The sequence below is a fragment of the Notamacropus eugenii genome, chromosome 3 (assembly GCF_028372415.1).
Source record: "Notamacropus eugenii isolate mMacEug1 chromosome 3, mMacEug1.pri_v2, whole genome shotgun sequence".
NCBI lineage: Eukaryota > Metazoa > Chordata > Mammalia > Diprotodontia > Macropodidae > Notamacropus > Notamacropus eugenii.
Window position 1 is genome coordinate 395,557,555 of NC_092874.1, and position 15,700 is coordinate 395,573,254.

Here is a 15,700-nt window from a genome sequence, read left to right on the forward strand (position 1 = left end):
TCCACACCCAAGAAACAGACTCTGGTACTTGGTGACTTTAATGCAAAGGTGGGAAAAAGTGAACATGGGAAGAAATACGTAGGGCAAGGGCCACTAGTCTGCCTAAGGAGGATGAACCAACCCAGATTAGAAACTGCAGGTCAAAGCTTCTGTGACCATCAGCAGTGGGGCAAGGCTGGTAAGTGGCCTCTATATTTCTAGCCTAGGAGAGATAGGGAGGTTCAGTTTCATGAAGATAAGAAAGAGGAAGGAAGGAAGGAAGGAAGGAAGGAAGGAAGGAAGGAAGGAAGGAAGGAAGGAAGGAAGGAAGGAAGGAAGGAAGGAAGGGAGGGAGGGAGGGAGGGAGGGAGGGAGGGAGGGGAGGAGGGAGGAAGGAAGGAAGGAAGGAAAGAAAGAAAAGGAAAGAAAGAGAGAGAAAGGAAGAGAAAGGAAGGAAAGAAATAAAGAGATAGAGAAAGAGGGAGGGAGGGAGGAAGGAAGCAAGGAAGAGAAAAAAGAAAAGAAATTCAATTCAACAGAATAAAATCCTGCTTTACAAGCTCTTTTACCAGTAGTAAAAGGATATCCATCCTTACATTAAGATCACTCAAAATTCTTAGAAGGTATAACAACAGAAATAACCCTCTTTAATAACCCTCTGATAATAAAAATCAGATAGTGATGTATATACTGGACAAAGGTATTTCTCAATCTGATAGACAAGATTCAGCGCAGGAATCGAGTGGACTCCTTGTGGAAGATTAGGTCCTCCAAAGGTTCGTTTTTGCAGATAACATTGTGCTGATTACATCAAGCTCCGGGACATTGCAGTCCTCTCAAAGGAATTTTCGAATACTCAAAGGAGTTTGAATATCCATCCACATAGGAAAAATCAAGTGGATGAAGAGACTTTATTGCCTAGAATTCAACATGCATTTGGAAGAACATTCCATAGAGCTAATTCAACAGTATTTGTCTTGGACAGATGGATGGTGAACTGGGCCCAAAGTTGAGGAAAAGGATAGTAAACTGGTTTGCTTCAGGAAATTACAAAGTTCTTTTAATGACCCATAGAGTGATGGACCTAGAGTCAGGAAGACCCAAGTTCAAACCTGGCCTCAGATATTTACTGGTTGTGTGACCCTGGACAAGTCACTTAACCTCTGTCTTTCCCAGGTTCCTCAACTCTGAAATGAGGATAACAATAACACCTACCTCACAAGGTTGTTGTGAAAATCAAATGAAATAATATTGGTGAAGCACTTAGCTAGCACAGGGTTTGGCACATTACATGGGTGCTTAATAAATGCCTGTTCCTTCTGTCCCTCCCAAGTTTTCCATGAAAACTAAGTTCCATCTTTTCAATATTAACATTTTTTAGATGTCGCTATATTTATATTATTGCAATATATTTAGTTCTCCAAAGAATTAAAGATAAAAAAAAAGAAAGAAAAGAATATTATTAACACATTTAAAAGAAAATGCACTGAACAAAACAGAAAAAAGTTCTGAAGGAAATGCAAACAAGAAGGACAATTTTGAAAGTAATTCAACATACACTTAGATATACTTAGAGATTCCTCTTTTCATATGCAGTCATCTTTTTCTGGTCTATTTTTATGGAAATGCTCAAAAACAGAGAAGAATTTAGCAGCTAAGTTCTTTTTCCTTATGGAAAATTAATAGGAAAGAGAGATAATTTGATACAAAATAGACTATAAATGGGAAAGGCTGACAAAATGTGAGAGTTGTGCCAGATGTCCTTCAAAACCCCTTCCAGGTTGAACTCTAGGACTACGTGTAGCACCTACAACAGAGTCTGATATGTAGTAGACACTAATTAAATGCTGTTGATTGATCAAGAAACAGAAATAAACAATTTATTCTCACACTTGGAAAACATAGATTATAAATGAAAATTATGAATGTTTTTAAATAGATGATTATTAGTTTCAACCTCAGGGTTCTCTTTTGGTTGCTGTTGGAATAAAAAAACCTGAAAACTCATCTTAGAATAGAAAAATTAACTTAAAGTGTCAAAATACTATTCCAAAGGTAAAGTACTAACATCAAAAGATCTTTTGGCAACTCCAAGACTCACAATGGAAAATACTATCTACATTCAGAGAAAGAACTTTAAAGTCTGAATGCAGATGGAAACGTACTATTTGCTTCCCTTTTCTTTTGTTGTTTTGTTTTGTTTCTTCTTTTTTATGGTTCCTCCCATTGATTCTACTTCTTCTTTACATCATGACTAATGTGAAAATATGTTTAATATGAATGTGTAAATAGAGCCTCTCTCAGATTGTAGGCCGTCTTGGGGAGGGGAGAAGGAAGGAGAGGGAGAAAATTTAAAATTCAAAATCTTATGGAAATGAATGTTGAAAACTAAAAATAAATTAATTATAAGAAAGAAAGATCTTTTGGGGGATCAATAAGTGATCAATTTTAAAGCCTCTTTGCATATCTAGGTAGGAAAAAAGCACCACATACGCATAAAAAATCATACTACACACACACACACACACACACACACACGCACGCACACGCACGTACATACCCACTTCCCCTCTTCCTCAATCCATTTTTATTGGAGTTGACTTTATATCAACAGCATAAAAATACTAATTGGGAATGAACTGGGTGTGACTCCCGATACTGCAGCATGACATATTGATGTAATCTAAGAATCCCTGGGCCTTGTCATCCAACTTGCCACTGAATCCTTTAGGACTTCTGGATCTTTCCATCTGATCTGCCAGTGAACTTATTTTTATGTGTCAGAATTAGGGTGTGAGCTCCTTGAGAGCAGAGAGGGCCTCTCTGTGTCTGTTTGTATTCCTAGCATTCAGCACAGTATTTGGCACATAGAAAGTGCTTAATCAATACTTTTTCATTCATTCACTCATACATATACATACACACACACACCTACCTGTACACGATAGCTATACAGTTAGTCGTTCAACCCCTAACTAGCACTTCATCATCTCTCTCTAGCCTTTTTTCCAGGATGACCATCCATTATTCCTTTTACATACTCTATACTGTTGTCACACTGGCTCACCTCCTATGCTCCTATTCCCCATACACAGGAAGGGAAAAGACAAGTGTCAAGGTTATACGGAGAGAGTGAGGAGATTGTACATAACTCAGGATGATACATTCCTTTCCTCTACCCTTTCCTCCATACATGGTACGAGTGAGAACACTTTGGCTGAAGAATATTCTTTAGCACCCACTACTATGGTGAAGGGTCTTAGCCAGTTACAAAGGACAGACAAAAAAAAGATACTAATAAAATTTTATTTAAAAAAATAAAGCCCTACAGGAGCTTATGTCAGTTGATTTTCAAGGTTTCTTTCATATTACTCACTTTAACGAAGAGGCCAGTGTCCCAGCGTCTTTCTCTTACCCAGATAAGAGGAAGTTTTTCTTGCCCCTTGGCCAGCGCAAAAATTCTTAGCAAAACATATATAACCTGTATCAAATTGCTTACTTTCTCAGACAGGGGGGAGGTGAGAGAGGAGGGAAGAAAACTTAGAACTCAAAATTTTTAAAAAATGAATGTTAAAAATTGTCTTTACATGTAATTGAGGATAAAATTATTTAAAAATTTAAAAAAATTCTTAGTAAAAGCTTTGCCTGTCAGGGATGCCTGTCAGTGGAGAAGAAATATTTGCTCTGGTACAGGTTGGAATAAATGACATTTGATATTTGACAAAGCTTCTAACTGTTGGGTTCTGTGAATCTGTGAATTTCACACATACTGTTTTTACACTTTTGAGTCCTTTCCCTTGAATCAGGCTTTCTCCACCATTTGTGCTTCTCATCAACTCCAACTTTAAATAATTTTTTCATTTCTAGTACATTATAAGAATAAAAGGAATAGTTAATATTTAAATAGTGTCTTCTATGTGCCAGGCACCGTCCTAAGGTTTTACATTTATTATCTCATTTGATCCTCATAACAACCCTGGAAGATAGAGGCTATTATTATCCCCATCTCACAGATGAGGAAACTGAGGCAGACAGAGGTTAAGTGGCTAGCTCAGGTGACTTCCATATTTATACCTCCCCCTACTATATCTCTCCCATGACACATTTCCAAGTACTAATAGATGTCCTGCTTCTGCCTCAAACTCTACCTGCCTGAAGCTCTTAACTGCTCCATATCTGACATCAACCTCACCACTATTTATCCAGTCCCCCAACCTCCAAGTCAATCCTTGACTCATTCAGTCTCTTCTCCAATCACACATTAATTAAGTGGCCAACCCCGCCAGTTCTTTGTTGTTGATCAGCCATTTTCAGTTGTGTCTGACTCTTTGTGACCCAATTTACTGTTTCCTTGGCAAAGACCCTGGAGTGGTTTGAACTTTCCTTCTCCAGCTCATTTTATAGATGAGTAAACTGAGGCAATTAGGGTTAAGTGACATGCCCAGGGTCACACAGCTAGTAAATATCTAAGGTCCCATTAGAACGCCGTTCTTGACTTCAGGCCCAGTATTCTGTCCACTGGGCTACCTAGCAGCTCTATCCTGCCAGCTCTATTTCCAAATTTTTGCTTATATCCATTCCCTTTCCTCTGCTCACATTCTTCTATTACCCCTTACCTTGAATGTTATCATATCTTCCTCATTGATCACTTTGCCACCAGTATTTCTTTCGCTCCAATCTGTCCTTCACACCGTTACCAAGGAGCTATTCCTAATGTGCCAGTCAGATCCAGCCATGTTGTTCATGGACATTCAGTGACTCCCCATTACTTAAAATAGATAAGTCAAAACTTCTTAGCTTTGCATTTGAGGACCTCTACAGTTTGGTTCCAAACTACATGTCCAGCCTTATAGCTGACTTTTCCTCCCATTCAAGGTCTCCCAGTGCATCCTGGGTCATCTCCAGTCATCCTGATGAATATCAGGTCATTGGATTCAGATGGCTCTGGAGAAGTGAGGTTGGTGACCTGCACAGCCCTCCCTCACTCAAAACAAGTCAAGTGCAAGTCATGTCATCATTTCTCTGATGGCATGGGCTTCTTCAGCAATGAAGGATGAACACAATTCTAGCCACTCTGGACTACAGGCCACTTCTAGATCTCATCCTAGCACACAGAGGCAACAAAGTAGAAAGAATGCTTAACCTGGTTTCAGAAGACCTGGGTTTGTTTGATCCCTAGTCCTGCTACCTGTTACCTGTGTGACCTTGGGCAAATCTCTTTGCTTCTCTGGGTCTCAGTTTCTTCATTGGTAAAGTGAAGAGATTAGAAGTGGTGACCTCCGTGGTCTCTTCCAGTTCTATATCTACAATACTGTATGCGTTTGAGTTCATCCAACATGCTTGGAACACTCCATGTTTCATAGTTGGAAGCAACCTTAGGCATCATCTAGTGTGACCTCCTCAGTTTAGAGATGAGAAGTCTAAGATCCAGACAGTTTAAGTAACTTATCCTAGGCAAAGAACAAAAGTGAGAGTAGAACCCAGATTCTGGATTCCAATGGCAGGGTTTTTTCCACTGCATCCCACACCCATCAAAAGTTCTATCTTTCTCTAAAACCCAACACCAGTAGCAAGTCCTCCATTAAGCCTTTCCAGAGCCTCTTATTTGGCAGTAGTCTCTCTCTCCCCAATATCTCATCTCTGTCTGACCTCTCCTAATCAGTTATTACATTCTGTCTTATACTAGAGCTGCTTTTATACTTATCCCTCTTTGTTCAGGGGCAGCTAGGTAGAGAGAGCACCAGGCTTGGAGTCAGGAAGACTTGGGTTCAAAGCCGACCTCAGATACTTACTAGCTGTTTGACTTCAGACCAGCCACTCAACCCTGTTTGCCTCAGTTTCCTCATCTGTCAAATGAGCTAGAGAAAGAAATGGCAAACCACTCCAGTATCTTTTCCAAGAAAACTCCAAATGGGGTCACAAAGAATTGGACACAATTGGATAACAACAATTCTTTGTTCCGTTAGTCTGTAAGAGTACAGAACCCACAAGAGGAGATACATAGTGGATAGCCTACCAGACTTGGAGACCTGGTTCAAATCCTACCTCAGATACTAGCTGAAAGATCTTCAGCAAGTCACTTAAACTCTCAGTTTCCAAATGGGGGTGACAATAGTACTTATCTCATAGGGTTGCTGTGAGGATCAAGTTAGATAATCTATTACGCATTTTGCAAACCTTATTGTTAATTATTATTCTGATGCGGCTTTTTGTCTCTGCATGTTTAGGGCCTGACATAGCACAAGATATAGTATCTACCTCATAAGGGTTTGTTGAATTAAATTAAATTGAACCAAACCAAAATAAATTGAATTGGATGGTACAGAAAAATTAACTCAGCCTAAGAAAACATTATGTCCTTGGTAAAATTGTTTCAATGAAGCTGTTGATCTTGTTTTTTAAAAAAAATAGTGTTTGCTTATATACTTATTAAAAGAAATTTCATTTTTTTCTTTTATCTTTTATCAGTGTGGGACAGAAAGTAAATAGATTTATGTTTATGTGAAAAATAGTTGGGGGTGGTGCTACAGACATGAATGTTCAGGCAAAGTTTTATTAATTTTGCTTAACTGTTTTGTTTTGTTATAAGCAACCTCTCATGAAGTTGGAGTAATCCATAAATATTTACCATGTAAAAACAGAACATCTATAAAACTGAAACAAAAAGTGTAAAAGGTAGAAGCTTTGGGTTAAAGTTAATGATTGTTGTCATATTCATTTGTAAATTAGCTTTATTACCATTTTTATTGTTATTTGTTGACATAATTTTATAAGACGAGCTATCATTTTAGAAGCAAATATGGCGAAACCCACAGTGGATAAAAGTTGACCATGTTCCCGAAAATACCAGCAAGAGAATGTATTCTGACTGCTTTTTCTCAGTATTCTCAGAGATAGAATCTAGGTGCTTAATCATTTAGCCTTTTGGGCAGGCTTCTTGTTAGAATAGATGAAAACCATGAATAATTCAGACATTTGAGGTTCATGCTATCCAACAGTGCTGACAGCAGCCAAAAAAAATCTTAGGCAATTAGGAAGAACCTCAAGGTGATAAGATAGTGTTACTGGGTCATGCTGACACCAAATGTGTTTAACGATAATTACAGTGTGTATCCAGTGGTATCTGAATACAGGGATGAGACAGTCATATTACTGGAGTTTATACATTTCAAAGTTTTCTTGGGTCCTAATGCAAGACACTGGTCACTGAGTACACCTGTCATCTATTTCATTCACACCTTGAGTACTCTAGCTTCAAAGCCTAATTTAGATGATAGCTCTACTTTAATGAAATACTTCCTCTCCAGTTTTAGAAAAAAATCTCATTTTTTACTGATATTTTTACACCATCTTTATTTCCACATAAATCCTCCCTCCCTCCTCATTCATAAATCTGTCCCTTATAACAACAACAAAATAGAGAAAGAGGAATTTCAGGGGAAAAAAGTCAACATATATATCAACCATATCTGATGGCATGTGCAACATTCCCCATCCATAGAATCTCAATCTATTCCATTTCTCATCTCTGCAAAGGAAAGGAAGCACAATTTCTGACCTCTTATCCTGGAGCTTATTAAGGAATGCTCAACAATTTAATTAGTGACCCCCCAGAGAGAGAAAAATCTAAGGAATGGTTATGGAGATTCAAATTTTTCACCTAGGACAAGAATTCTTAACCTTGTTTTGGTAGCCTGGACCCCTTTGTCAGACTAGTGAAGACTGTAGACTCCTCAGAATCATGATTTTAAATGCATAAAATAAAATGCATCAGAATACAAAGAAAACCAATCACATTAAAATACAGTTATCAAAATATTTTTTATAAACAATTTACAGATTTCCTCTTAAGTTGTCTGTGGTCCTCAAGACTTTATCAATATGGGCAGGAAGGAAGAAAGGAAACCATTGCCTGATTCTTTTTTAAGCATGAGTTCTTCCCTGCTTACCTAGGCTAGTGTTTATGCTTTGCAAGATGCTACATTCTCTCACCGAATCTAGATTTAAACCCAAGTCTTCCTAACTCCAAGTTTAGCACTCTGTCCCTTAGGCCAGAGTGAGGCTTGACCACGTTTATGTTCTGCTAGTATAGACTTTGAAAAGCTTAGCCCTAACTCTAACCACCTTTCCTTACCTCAGTGAGAATCCATAATATCCTAAAATAAAAGTACATCTTCCTTGGGACCCCTAGTCCCTTTCAGCAACCACGCCTATGAAAGAAATGAGTCATCTTCTTGTAGTATTTGTGCTGTCAGTCTTTTGTACCTTGGTTTATACTATTTTAAAAATCTTAGTTTAATAGCTATTTGGATGTCACAGAGTTTAATATATTCAATTTTACAAAAGAGGAAACTAAGGCTCAGAGAAGGAAAGTGACTTACTTAAGTTCATTCAGCAAGTAGAAAGAACTGGATTAGATTTGGAGCCAGTTTTTTGGTACCAAAGTCAGGACTCTTTCTGCATAAATCCTTCTTCCTTTCCCTTCCCTTCCCTACCCATAAAGCCATCCCTTCTAACAAAGACGGGACAACTAGATGCCTCAGTAGATAGAACTCTGGGCCTGGAGTCAGAAAGACGAGTTCAAATAAAGCATCAGACTTTTACTGGTTGTGTAATCCTGGGTAAGTCACTTAACTGCTGTCTTCCTCAGTTTCCTCCACTGAAAAAATGGAAGATATTTAGCCCCTATATCCTGGGACTGTTCTGAGGATTAAATAAGACAATATTTGTGAAGTGCTTGGCATGTAGTATGTGCTTAATAAGTAATTGTTTCCTTCCTTGTACTGTATGGCACTATAAGTAGACTAGAAGTAAGGGCCCTTTGAGACCCTTTATTATCCCTCATAGTCCAAATCCCTATTTTACAGGTAAGGCAATTGAGTCTCAGAGAGGTAACTTGCCCATAGTTATAGAGGTAACAAGTAGTAAATCTGGGATTTGAACCATGACCCTCCCATTTCAGATTCATGCCTGTTTTTGCTGTACTTCATATATTGCCACCAGTGGCAATTAGTTTGCTACAGTTATGTTGAATTCAAATAGGAACGGAGCCACTAAGCTGTATATAAAATCCATGAAGGCTGCATATTGACTTAGAAAAGCACATGTTTGTATATTTCTTTTTTTTTTATTAATGCATCAACACACTAAAATCAGTTAGAAACTACGTTTTAATCTGGCTTGGGCCACACTCTGGAGTGCTGTGGGGAACATGTTTGACACCTCAGGTCTGGAGCAATAGACATTAAAGACCAGAGTATGAATCATCATTCTGATCTTTCCTCTAAGATGGATCCACCAAAGACCCTTAAAATAAACCACTTAACTTTTATACCTCTGCCTCCTTGGCTTCCAAGCTCTGATTCATAAATCTATCTTCCCTATCCAGCCACTTAAGAACCAAACCTCGTGGGGAGACTTTGTAAGACAATTGTGAGTTAAAAGACTTCTTGGGCACTCTCCAATTATAACCAGTGTTTGCAGCATTTTATATTGGATCAAAACCTGTTGTTTATTCCAATAGCCTGACAAAGGGAGAAACATTCTATGGAAAGAAAGTCACAGTGGGCATTGGTGCTTATGAAATGCTAGAGGAGCAAAGAAAGAAAATGCTGTGAGTGGCTGTTTTTTTCATGAACCAGAAATGTGAGAGTCTTGAGTCTCATCTTACGGATAGGCTGGAGGTGCTGCCAAGGGTGACTTAAGTGAGTTAATTAAAGAGAAATAGCAATTAAGACCTGAAATAATGATAAAGGTCCAAATTCCTGTTACAAGTTTACCTGTTCCATTCCTTTGTCCCTTTCCCATTTCACTCTTGGGTATTCCTTAAAAATTCCAAAAATCTGACCGTAACACAAAGAATCTGAAAGGAAGAAAAAAGCATGCTACAGTGAATGTTTTATAATCCAAACTTGAAAGATGATTCTGATGTCTGTGCCAAGTTTATATCTAGGACAATGCCTAGTCTAAAGAAACTCTAGAGAGCTAAGGAATCAGATGGTTTATTTTGCTTCTCTAGAGAAATGGAATTGCTTACATAGCTGATTTTTTACAACTATCATTTCCAAAGTGTGGCTGTGGTTCAGTGCAATATGTGTATCTTAGGGCATATCTTAGTCTTTTTTTAAATGAGTTAAGGATAAATAGCAATTAAAACATGAACACAATGGTAATGTAGTATAGTAGGAAGATGATGGATTTGGAATTACGTACTACTTGTGTGACCCTGGACAAGACTCTCAGGGTTTCAGGTTCCTCATCTGCAGAAAGAGAGGGATTAGACTAGATCAAGGTTCTTAACCTTTTTGGTGTCATGGTGTCATTGACAATCTGGTGAAGCCTTATGGAACTCTTCTCAGAATGATGTTTTTAAATGAATCAAATACATAGGGCCAAGTTTTCTTGCCAATTGACTCCCTATCTTTTACCTCTCCTCCTCTCTATGGGGTTGATGGCTAAGATAGCTAAAGCAGACTGGGAAAATTCCCCAAAGGTCAGCTTATGCAGCGGAACTTCTAGGAGTTTAGGCCATAGCTTCCCCTTCACTCCCAGAAAAGTATATCTTCCTTTCTGGGCCAGGAGTCTTAGACAGCACTCAAGGACCCTTGTATTACCCATGCTCATTTTTCACATGTAGATTTTTTTCATCTAAAAGATATGACCCTAAACAAGAAATATAAGGACAGAGAGCCAAGAGGGAAGTATAGTAGGAAGTAAGTTCTTCCTACCCACCCCTATCCCAAACTCTTCCAAACAGACCCAGAAAATATACCAGATAGAATATTAATGGGAAAAACCACGATAAAGTCTCATGAGTCATTTTCCAGCCCAGATTGGCATAGGGAAACAGACAAGGCTACAGACATTGGGGATGGAGCCTAGTGAAGAACATGAAACACACTTCTCTTGGAGTGTACCAGGACACAGGGAGAGCCTGTGAACTAGGGCAGGAAGAAGTCCCAGATCCATATCAGCGCACACCTAGACTCATACTGGAGTATTATGACAAGGACATATGCAAACTGGCAACTTTGTTGCCCACTCACCAGTGCCAGACTGAAGAGGTTATGTCCATTCCATGACCTGTCCCCAGCAGTATCAGGCCTTAGGGGGTATACAAAGAAAGGACCAAGTTCAGAATCAAGCCATAGTGCCTCAGATCCCAACAGGAGAGAGGGGTATCCCAGTCTGAAACCTATAAAGGAAGGAATCCCAGACCAAAGGGAAGCCTAAAGTTCTGTTACTTTGAACCGAGAGCTTCCTAGATGGCTGACCATGACTGAGTCCAACAGCAGTCTAATATTGCTCAGTACCAAACTTGGGTGAGGAACTGGTAGAATTCAGACTAGGGAAGGGGTCAGCAGTGCGGCACAACAATCACATTTTGGAAGTGATTGCAGTTCCTTAGTCTGAGCTGTCATTAAGATTCTGGAATCACACAACACTTGATACCCCAAGAAATCAGCAACAGGACCTAATCAGACCTTTTTTCTGAATGGACAAAAAGCCTGGTCCTACCATTAAGTCTGAAGGCAAGAAGTAGTCTGGGAATGATGAAACAAAAAAAGGATCTCACATAAACCCAGAAGAGAATGACTCCAAAACATTACAAGCATATTCTCAAAGGAAAACACAGTGAGGGCACAGATTCAACTAGAATTCCTGGAAGAGATGAAATAAGACTATAAAAAAGACTTTATAAGTATTTTTGTCATTGAAATGAAAGTGCTAGAGAAAAAAATTTGGAAAAGAAATGAGAGATAAGGAAGAAAGAATTGGAAAGGGAATTAATATCTTGGCACAAGAGGCACAAAATCTTGTCCAAGCAATAAATACTTTGAAAATTAGAATGAACCAAATACATGCCAGTGACTCCATGAGACAACGAGAAATATTTTTTTTTGGAGGGGGGAAGGTAAGGCAATTGAGATTAAGTGACTTGCCAAAGGTCACAGAGCTAGTAAGTGTGTCAAGTGTCTGAGGCTGGATTTGAACTCAGGTCCTCCTGATTCCCCCGCCGGTTTTCTACTCACTGCACCACCTAGCTGACCCAGACAACAAGAAATATTAAAACAAAATCAAAAGACTGAAAAAATAGAAGAAAATAAACAGTATCCCATAGCAAAAATGACTGACTTGGAAAACAGACTGAGGAGAAAAAAATTTAGGAATCATCAGATTCCTGAACACCATGGCCAAAACAAGAACTTATACATCATATTTCAAGAAATATGAAGCTGCCCAGATTTCTTAGAATCAGAGTGCAAGGCAGAAATAATCTACTAGTCATCTCCTAAAAGACTCTCAAATGAAAAGGAACATTACAGACAAAATTCAGAGCATCCAAGTCAAACTAAAAATACTGAAAGCAGAAATTAAATTCTCAAGTCGTCACAGTCAAGGTCATACGTAATTTAACAGTTACCATTATAAAGGAGTGAAGACCTTGGAACACCATATTCCAGAAGGCAAAACTGAGTATAATCACAGGAAAAAAAAGGACTTTCAATGTAATACTATTTTATAGCACACAATAATATGTACAAACAATACAAAAATAATAGAGCAGTCTTCTCATGTCATTCCTACTCAGCTGCTGCTTCTTGCTTAGGCAAAGTTTCAGAACTCACCACTAAGATGCCCTCTCAAATGGAAATGCCATGGAAACTATGATGTTTACCTCTCATAAGTTTGCTGGAGATGAAGGCTACTTAACAAAAGAAGATCTAAGAGTTCTCATGGAAAAAAGAGTTCCCCAGATTCTTGGAAAACCAGAAAAACCCTTTAGCTGTAGACAAGATTATGAAAGATCTGGACCAGTGGCAAGACAGAAAAGTGGACTTCCAGAGTTTCTTTTCACTCATTGCCAGGCTGATCATCACATGCAATGACTATTTTGTTGTACACATGAAGCAGAAGGGGGAAAAATGAACCCCAGTCAAGGAATTTCTCCCAATCCTGATCCATTGCAGTATACTGAGTGATCACTTTCTAGATATCCCCTTATAGCTACCCCCAGGATGAGGCAGTTGCATGAGCAGACCCAGGCCCATAGAATATACAAATGAATTCCGGGCTTACAGTTTGACAGCTAGGGAAAGAAAATACAAATATATGTCAGATAAGCTTTTGATTTTTTTATATTATGAGCACCCTCTACCCCACAATAAAAAAGAAAAAAAAAACCATCCTTAAACACACACACACACACACACACACACACACACACACACACACACACAATAATAGAGGACTTCCAAGCATTTCTGATGAAAAGACCAGAATTGCATAGAAATTTTGAAGTGCAAACCACAGAAGTTAAGAGAACATAAAAAAGATAAACAGAGATGAATAATGATAAAAGATTAAACAATTGCTTACATTCTAATATGAGGAGGTGAAACATGATCCCTATTAGCCCTATCATCATCAGAGGGTCATAGAGGTCATAGACAGAAGCCCTGAGGTGGTTCTTTTATGTCTTGGTAATCTTACAAGAATGGAAAGAAAGGAAAAGAGGAAATCACTAGAGGGGAAAGGAAAAGAAAGGGGAAATTATCTCACATAATCAGGGTGCACAAGTAGACATTTATGCAAATGGTGGGGTGGAAGAGAGCAACTGACACTTGAAACTCACTCTCATCTGAACTGGTTAAAAAAGGGAATATACATGCACAGTTGGGTGCAGAAACACATTTTACTCAATAGGAGGGAAATGGGAGAAGGGAGAAGTGGAAATTAGAAAAAGAATAGATTAAGGAAGGGGTTAGCCCTAAGCAAAACAAACTCTGATATACAAAAATATTTATAGCTCTTTTTGAGGTAGCAAAGTATGGGGATCTGAAAGAGTGCCCATTAATTGAGGAATGGCTAAATAAGTTATGGTATATAAATGAGATGGAATGAAATGATAAAAGAGGTGGACCTGGGAAAAACTTGTATAAACTGATATAAAGTGAAATGAATACATATACAAAGACAAAAATATGATAATGACAACTTTAAAAGACTTAGGAACTCTGATCAGAGTAATGACCAACTATGTTTCCAAAGAACTAATGATGAAACATGCTACCCACTTCCTAATAGAAAGGTGAGGGACTAAGAGCATACAATAAAACATATATTTTTTGGACATGGCCAATGTGAAATTTGCTTTCTTTGACTATAGTTATTTATAACAACGGTTTTGTTTTTCCTTAGTTCACAATGGAGAGGGGAGATTACGGTTGGGTAAGAAGGTGGATTTTTGCTGATTGAAAAAATAAAATAACACATACATAACAAGATTGTCTAATTTGCCTAGGCATGACCAGATCTCCTAAAATGAAGGTATTCTACATCCTCTACCTGTAGGTAGATGTAGCCTATTTTGATTGACCGCATAACCAGAGTAGGCTGGATCTAAAGCTGGGAGAGACTGAGATAGTCTCTCTTTTTGTCATTTTTTTCTGTCTTAGACTCATTTCTGCAGAAAATCCCAGAAGGGTGAAATCAAATGTACCTGGCCTTCCAGGCAATGAGGACTGGGATAAACTGTGTTTTTCTTTTTTAAAAAGAAAGAGATATGAGAAGATATCTTCTAATCCTGTGCAGACACTGGGAGAAGATGTGTTTCACTGATGTGAAACAATGAAATGTAAATTCAGATTTTTTTGGTCAGTACAGATATATTTTTCTGAATTTTTGTTCTTCCTCTTTTTCTTTTCTTTTTTGTTTAAATTCTTTGTTGTGAAGGATGGTTCTCTGGTAGACAAGAATATGGGAGAAGTCTAGGTGATGGAAAGCACAAATGATAAGATATTTTTTCAAAAGAAAAACAACTCTTAAAGAACTTAAAGAACTCATCTTCAGGTACAAGCTGTGTTTTGAAATTTTTGAGCTCACCACATCTGGGCACTCATGCAGCAGCCATTCGAATGTTGACTGTCTATCATCACACACAACAGTTCATTCTAATTTTCGATGCTATTCTATTTGGGCTCCTATACTGACCTTGGGCCTCATAATATTCTAAAATATTCCTGTTTATTTGTTTGAAAGTTATTCCCTGCCCTATGCATGGCTATGTTTCAGCAGGCAATCTCCTCTAGACTACACTGAGCAATGGCAGACTTTTAGCCCCAATGTACAGCTTAGTGGAAGAGTTAGTGTTTTCCATCTAATATCAAAGAGATAAATTGCAATGGAGCCCATCTTATTATGGGATGGAATGATAGAAACTACAGGAAGAAGCACAGCCAGGGTGCTTTTTTTCTTTTGTAAAAAAAAACATTTTTACTCTTTTTAAGATATGTCAGTATCACTGATTGTATTTTACAGGAAGGTCAAGTTCTGAAAATTAGCCAGTCAACAATTATTAAGCACTTACAATGGGTCAGTCACTGTGTTAAGCACCAGGGACACAAAGAAGAGTGATTATCAATAGTAACAGTTTCTCTTTCCCTCCCAGTTTGATTTAGTTATTTCTTCTTTTTCTTATTGAAAGGGTCATTCCCTTACTACTTCTTAAAGAGGCCTATTCACTCAATGGGTGTTACCTCCCTTGAAGTGAGTATGTTAAAAGGCCTTAGCCTAAAAAGGCCAAGGTTTCCCATTGCATCCTGGGCCATCTCCAGTCATCCTGATGAATATCTGGCCACTGGACCCAGATGGCTCAGGAGGAGAAAGTGAAGCTGATGACCTTGCACAGCCCTCCTTCCCTCAAAACAAAGTCAAGTGC

At 38.3% G+C, this 15,700-nt stretch overlaps 1 long non-coding RNA gene and 1 pseudogene across 1 annotated transcript in view; one reads left to right on the forward strand and one right to left on the reverse strand.

Annotated features, from left to right (window-relative positions):
* Window positions 1-15,700, reverse strand: part of LOC140497193 (uncharacterized) — a 70,651-nt gene that overhangs the window by 24,374 nt on the left and 30,577 nt on the right. The window contains exons 2-3 of the long non-coding RNA XR_011964565.1: window positions 11,025-11,082; window positions 9,759-9,841 (exon numbers count right to left, since the gene is read on the reverse strand). This is a non-coding gene — a long non-coding RNA (uncharacterized lncRNA). The remainder of the gene's footprint in view (window positions 1-9,758; window positions 9,842-11,024; window positions 11,083-15,700) is intronic.
* On the forward strand, window positions 12,550-12,909 carry LOC140531705 (protein S100-A10 pseudogene; annotated as a pseudogene).